The following is a 7,537-nucleotide window of genomic DNA, read 5'->3' on the forward strand; positions in this document are numbered from 1 at the left end:
GCTTTTTGCAACAAAGTTAGAGCAACACAGTGTCAGTGGTAGACATTGTGCTTGCTTATGTCACCCTAAGTAGCTTCCAGGAGGTGTCCCACAACGCCCATCATGACTGTTCTGGTCAGCAGTTTAAACTCTGCTGGCCTGCAGCCAAGTACACAGACACACGCCCTCCTTTAAAGCCCCAGGAATTTTTGAAATTCCATTTTTGCTCGGCTTGGATGCTCACATTGCATCTTCCCAGCTGACCATGCCGGCTTTCTGCAGCCAACAGGCTCCCGTGTGGAGTACACAGGAGGTTCTGGATCTGTTGGATCTATGGGGATCTGTGCAGTCGCAGCTCCAATCCAGCCACAGGAACTTTGATACCTACGAGCAGATTGTTCATGCCCTGGATAAGAAGGGGCATGAAAGGGACACACAGAAGTGCTGTGCTAAGATAAAGGAGCTGAGGCAGGTCTACCAGAAGGCAAGGGAGGCCAACCGTTGCTCTGGTGCAGCACCAAAACCATGCCGCTTCTACAAGGAGCTGCACACCATCCTCAGCAGTGACCCCACCTTCACTGCTAAGAGCCCCCGGATACTTCAGGGGGACTGGAGGCAGCAGCCAGCTGAGTCAACCCTAAGGACAAAGTGGTGAATGAGGAGGTCGAATTGGAGGAGGAGGTGGGACAAGCAACAAGGTCATCCAGTGGCATGGCAAGCCAGGACCTCTTTTTGACACCAGAGGGGTCTAGCCTGTCCCAGCAGTCCAGCTCTGGCATGCCTGAACCAAGAGAGGGGCGCTCCGGTAAGTACTCATTTTGCTTTGATACTGCACAGTTACATGAAGTAGAGGTGTCCTATAGTTTGTTACATGGTACACATGGAGAAGGGATTGAAATTAACAACTAGGTACTGTTTGCATCTGCTTCACATTCCCCTGTGCAGCTACACAGTGGTGGCCCTGAGCAAAACTTTGTTGATGCACACCGAGATCTCCCGGAAATCCTCCACAGAGATCACTAGGAAACTTTCCTGAAGAGACTCTGCAATTCTCTGCTGAAGGTTCCTTGGCAGAGCTGCCTTGTTTCTTCCCCCATTGTAGGAAACTTTGCCGCACCAATCGGCAATTACTGCTGGAGGAACCAAAACAGCACACAAGCAAGCAGCATACGGACCGGTCTGAAGCCGCTCGCATGTGGGAGAGGCACACTTGCATCTTCGATTACCCTCAATAGTGTGATTTCAGATTTGATCACCCCCCATCTGTGGAAACTGGTGTCAGTATTCAGAATAATGTCCCCACACATTTATACTGATATCCTTCTGAAACCTCCCAGGCTCTTCATCCCATCTTGCACCTTCTCCCCCTCCCCAGCCTGAACTCACCATGTTTAGTGCAGTGGCCATGCTGCGTGCTTGCCAAGGGAAAGTGAGAGAGAGGTATATGTGACTTTTATGATTCAAGACTGTGAGTGCATGCAGAATACTGACTCTGTGTATTGTTTCTTTTGGTTCTACAGATGTGCCCTGGAGGGCCAGCTCCTACACACCTCCGTCAGATAAGGAGGCAAACGAGGAGGAGTAAGGAGAACATGTTTCAGGAACTGCTGTAATCATTAGATCAGGCCAATAGTGAGCACAGAGCATGGAGAGAGAGACAATAAATGAGAAACTACAAATGGATAGCCAGGAGAGGAGACAGGCTCAGGAGCAGATAACAAAACTCGTGGAGGACCAAACAGAGATTGGGCTGCAGGTAGAACATATGTGCACTCAACTCTCCCTGCAGCCCACACAGAACTTCCTTCCTTGCCCTCCCCAAACTCCCCACACACATTCCTCTCACATTCCTGGCCCATTACAGTACCCCTTGCAATCCACACCTAGGGACATTTTCCATAATGACAGCTGGACTTACACTCAGCTGTGAGATCCTCACTTCAGAGAGTACAGCTCACTGTCATGTTCCTTGTAAGAAATGTTAATCTGTGTATTGCTGTTTAATAAAAAGTGAGTCTCATAAAGACAGCAATTCTTTATTTGTGACCTACACAGGATGGTGGCAACAGAAATTCAACCACAGTGGCAATCACCACATTTTCAGATTATAATTAATGCTCAGACAGGAATCATTACAGGGGTCATTCAAGGTGGCAAGTAAATAATGCCTGGCTTACTTCAATACAGAGAGTCGCATTACTGGGGCTCATTGTCAAAATGGTGCTTCAGAGCCTCCCTGATTCAAAAAGCCCCCTGTTGAGCCTCTCTAATAGCCCTGGTGTCTGGTTGCTCAAAGTCAGCCGCCAGGAAATCCATCTCAATGTTCAATCCCTGAGAAAACTTTTCCCCCTTGGCTTCACAAATGTTTTGCAGAGCACAGCAGACTGCTATGACCATGGGAATACTTTCCTCATTAATGTCTAACCTGCCAAAAAGGCAGCACCAGCAACCCTTTAATCTGCCAAACCCACATTCTACAGTCATTCTGCACTTGCTGAGCCTGTTGGTGAAGTGCTCATTGCTGCTGTCAATGTTTCCAGTGTACGGCTTCATGAGCCACAGGAGTAAGGGGTTGATCGCCCAGGATCACTATGGGTATTTCCTCATTCCCTGTTAGAATCTTCTGGTCTGGAAAGAAAGTCCCTGAATGCAGCTTTCTATACAGGCTGAAGATGTGTGCATTATGTATCTTATCTGATCACCCCGCGTTGATGTCAGTGAAACAACCCTGCAATACCACAAAGAAGTAGTCCTTTCTCTTGATGTGGCTCTGTTGCAAGATGGTCTGGGGCCAAAATTGGGATATGTGTGCCATCTATCATCCCACTGCAGTTAGGGAGTTCCATTGCCACAAAGCCATCCATTATTTCCCATACATTGCCCAGAGTCACAGTCCTTTCTGGCAAGAGGCGATTAATGGCCCTGCATACTTGCATCACCGCAACTTCAGCAGTGAACTTCCCAACTCCAAACTGATTCACAACTGACTGGTAGCAGTCTGGAGTTGCCAGCTTCCACACAGCAATTTCCTCTTGCTTTTCCACAGTTAGGGCAGTTCTCATTTTTGTGTCCTTGTGCCGCAAGGCGGGGGCGAGCTCTACACACAGTTCCCGGAAGGTTGCTTTGCGCATCCGAAAGATCTGCAGCCACTCCTCATCGTCCCTGACCTGCATCACAATCCAATCCCACACTCAGTGCTTGTTTCCCCGAGTCCAATCATGATGGTCCACCATGTGAAGCTGCTCCATGAATGCAACATCAATTTTAAATTGTTTCTTTCCATGGCACACAGCAGGACAGGCAGCAGAGATTACTGTTCAGATCCTCAGATCATGAAATACTACAGGAACAGCTGTATTGTGTTCATAATGCTCACCCCAAGACTGGTGAGCAGTGCAGGATTCATGCTTTCAGGCAGAGATGGAAGGAGCAAAGTTTACAGGGCTGGTTGAAAAATGGCACGAAATGCAGTCAGAAGCCATTGGAATTATGGGATGAAGAAAACTGCATCATGGAGAGGGATCCCACCCCCATGATGCACTGTGATCCATTTCCAGAACTCCTAGCAGGAGAAAGTGGCAATTTGCACAGTGGGATAGCTACCCTCAATGCCCTGCTCTTTCTGTCAGTACTAGAGCACCAACTGTGGATGCATTCTGCTGACACAAGGAGCGTTGTGTAAACATTCAAGTGATGTAATTACAGTGGTTTATGATCGTTGACTTAACTTAACTCTGTAGTGTAGACATGGCCTAAGTGAGCATTCTTAAGATTCAAATGACTATTCACAGAAAATATTTTAATAAAGTGTGTTTTAACCACATTTGCACCCCATTTGTGTTTGCTTTCCATGCGCAGTTGATTATTACCTGTACTACAATTGCACTTAAGAGTCATGGAAGAGGACCCCATTGTGCAAGGTGCTGTACAGACAGTCTTTTGCATGAATGTTTGCAGAAAATAAAATTACAAAGTTACATGGATGAGTATTTGCAAAAAAAAAAAAAAAAAGGAAAAAAGCACCACAATTTTTGCATTTGCATGTACCAGAATGCTGTCAGCTTATCAGTCAGGGAACAGAAACAGCACAATGTGATTCAGCTAAACCAATCACAGTCAGGCCAGTAGACAATCCTGAACACACCCATTCCTGCATGCAGTCCATTTGGAGTCAAAGGAAGTGCATGTGGCATGTTCACAGGCTTAGCCCCACCATAATTCAAACCACAAGTATGGAACACTCAGAACCATGTGAACAATCTACAGAGCTTTAAATAAGCCATCAGAAATTTAATCAGAGGAGTTCTCATGATGAATACGTTTGAGGAAATCATCCTTGTAGACACTTCACGAGCATAAAGAGACTAAATACATCTAATAAGTTTTTGGTTGTGAATGATTTGCTTTGTTCTAGCAATTATTTTCACTATATAATCTCTTATTCTCTTTCCTCTTATCTTTCCTTTAATGTTACTTGGTGTCTCCCATTTGTGTCAAGTATCAGAGGGGTAGATGTGTCAGTCTGCATCTGTAAAAGCGGCAAAGAGTCCCGTGGCACCTTATAGACTAACAGATGTATTGGAGCATAAGCTTTCATGGGTGAATACCCACTTCGTCGGATCCATTTGTGTGTCTTTCTCACTGTTTTATGTTCATGGTAAATCAATACAAATATTCAGACACTTAAACATCTCATTAAAATCTGCTTGGGGTTTTCTCTACCCAGGCTCAATAGCACCAATCTGTTCAATAGCTCATAATATGAAAGCTTCATCAAACTTCTAACTATTGTTAACTTATTGCTGTGGACTGTTTCCAGGCTCTGCTATATTGTTAGAGTCACAGGAGGGATTTTGCCCCCCAGCCGAGACTAAGCAGCCACGACTAAGCAGCCGAGACTCCTTGGAAAGAAAAGCCACTGGAGAGAGAGATATCAGATCCTGTGGTAGGTCCTCCTGGCACAGGGGGAAGAGAAGAAGAATGGGAAAGACCCCTGGGCCCCTGCAGAAAAGCAGGAAAGGGGGCAGAATATGAATGTGGAACTTACCTAGAACTGTTGCATTGTGTTTAAAGAAAAAAATATGCTCTGCAGGAAGGGCTGGAAAAGCCTCTGGGTGTGGTATTAATCTTTCCCAGGCTGGGGCAACAGGTCAGCTGCCCTACGTTTAGGTTAGGGAAGCAAAACTTACAATAATACCCTCAATTAGGTCATGCTATCACTTTAATTGTCCTACCAACGTCTGTGCTCTCAGTCACTTCCTGCCATACGAAAAGCGTTCTTTAACCAGTGTTGTACGTAGGACAGAGAGCTTCATTGAGTCACCTGGAAAGAGAGTGCAATTTGGAGACAGCATTTACATGCTTATGAACATTATTTGTTTCATCTTGTTTGTGAGATATATACCCATTTCCTAGAATATTTAGGACATCCATGTCCAATTTATGACAATTATAATCACAGGGTGCCACAACCTTCACAGTGATTAAAAGGGATTTTTTTTAAAAAAAAATTAAGCGATTGGAGCAGCTCATCCGAATGGGAGAAGGTGGTGAATGAGCACAACAGGGTGAGGGTCACAGGGGAGGTCTTTAATGGATCCAGGACCTATACCACTAAGTGCTTTGAGGGAGAATTTCCACGGCACACAATGGGGCTAGATGCCCAGCTCCCATTGACTTTAATTGTGAGCCCAAATTTGCCTTTAAAAAGCTGCCCTTTAAAATAAGCCTGCCACTTCATAGGCAACCATTGAAATGAATCCATAGCGGACACAGCAGGATGATCGCTGCTCACAGCAGGTGATGTTAAGGAAGGCGTCTGAAGGACTGATGGCAGTTGTGATTGATGGGCAGAGTGTCTTAATGGGATCTGCACACAGCCTTTAGCTACCGCTCTTGGTGACTCATCCTGGATGTTGTTTTCATCTGTGGAGGCCTAAGAGGTTGCGAACTTTCCTTGAGGACACGACTCTCAGCCCAGTCCTTCGTGAACTGCTCCTTTGCCATATGTAGGATGGCCTGCTGCTACATGCCAGTGCAGCACGGGGCAGCTCACGCCGGTGGTGGACCTGGTCAGCATGAGTATTGCAGCTGTGCTCCATGGGCTGGAGAGACCCTACTGTCGTATCATAAATTTACAGGTGATCGTGCCTTGGTGCTGGAGGGTATGTAGTTTGACAGACGCCTGAGTCCAAGTCTGCCCTCCTCCAAACAAACCTTAATACTGCTCTTTAAAGGTTTTTTTCCCCCATGTATTACTATTGTTGCCATTCACATCCACTCCTGTTCTCATGCCATAACTCCCTCTTCAGTTTGTTCCTTTTTAATTTATTTTGTTTTGTTTGGGGAAAGTTTCATTGTTATTTTGGTAGAGACAATTGGACCCTTTATATTGCTGCTGCTAATAGTAAATAAATAAATAGAAATAATAGCAATAATAATCATTAATAAACATGTGGCCCTCTACAAGTGGAGCCAGGAGGAGAAGTGATGCAGTAGCAGGGCTAGATTGGGCATAATGTCCATGGAGACCATAATGTGCTCAAGAATGCTGGCAGGAGAGCCCTCAGTGACCCTCTTTTCCCTTGTTCTACAGAGACTGGCTACTCTCTCCTCCGAGCCGTTCTCCAGCCTGCAGCCAAAAGGTCTGGTGCACAAGGAGGCAGGTCAATGGCCCCCAAAGCAGCTAGATTAGCACTACCCGCCATGCTGGCCGCTCTTGCCCCTGGGAACCCAGCCATGCAACGTGTGGGTGTACCTCTCCTAATTCCATATTTTGGCTCTTCCTGTGCAGAGCTAACATGAGAGTGCTGATCACCTGTATGATCCTCTCTGAGCACGAACTGGCTCTACAGATACTATAACAGAAGCTGTTGCCATCATCAGCATGAATTGGGCACTGTCTCTGTTGAAGAACTAGTTGGTGTGGGCTTCACTGGCACCATCTTGCATGCTCATGATAAACTGATACAATCTGGTTTGTATTATCATTGTATGTATAAGAGTCAGCGTCTAAATACAAGGCTAAAGCAGCAGCACTTAAGGCATGAATTAAACTCCCAAATGGAAATTTAGAGTCAAGGTTTTCACTCTGTCCTTAGTTAATCCTGCTGTTGTTAGGCACAGATGAGTCTCCCATCAGTGTGTTACAATCTTCTAGCAAGAAGGTAAGTGAGGGCAAGCCTGTTTGTCTTGACTCTGAATTAATATCCTTGGTGTTACTTTCATGTTAGCCCTCGGGTATAGTAATTTTACAGAGCCATGAATATTGGTAATAGAATACCGCTTTCTACACTATAATGTTAAAGGACATCCACTACTGGATGTACAACACTAGGTTCCTATAGCCCTTCCAGAAACTCTGAGGCAAAAATACAGTGTGCTATACTCAGGCTAGTAAGTGTTTACAGTACAGGTAACCCTGTTTACCAGTGAGGACAACGGATGGTGGGAACTATATCTGGGGGTGCAGAGATACACCCATGTATCCTTCACCTAGGGGACAAGCAGCAGTGCTGGCTCTTTAATGCTGGGAGAAACAATTTGGGTGAGCTAACCT

Source organism: Lepidochelys kempii, chromosome 4 (genome assembly GCF_965140285.1).
Source record: "Lepidochelys kempii isolate rLepKem1 chromosome 4, rLepKem1.hap1, whole genome shotgun sequence".
In the NCBI taxonomy this organism is placed as follows: Eukaryota; Metazoa; Chordata; order Testudines; family Cheloniidae; genus Lepidochelys; species Lepidochelys kempii.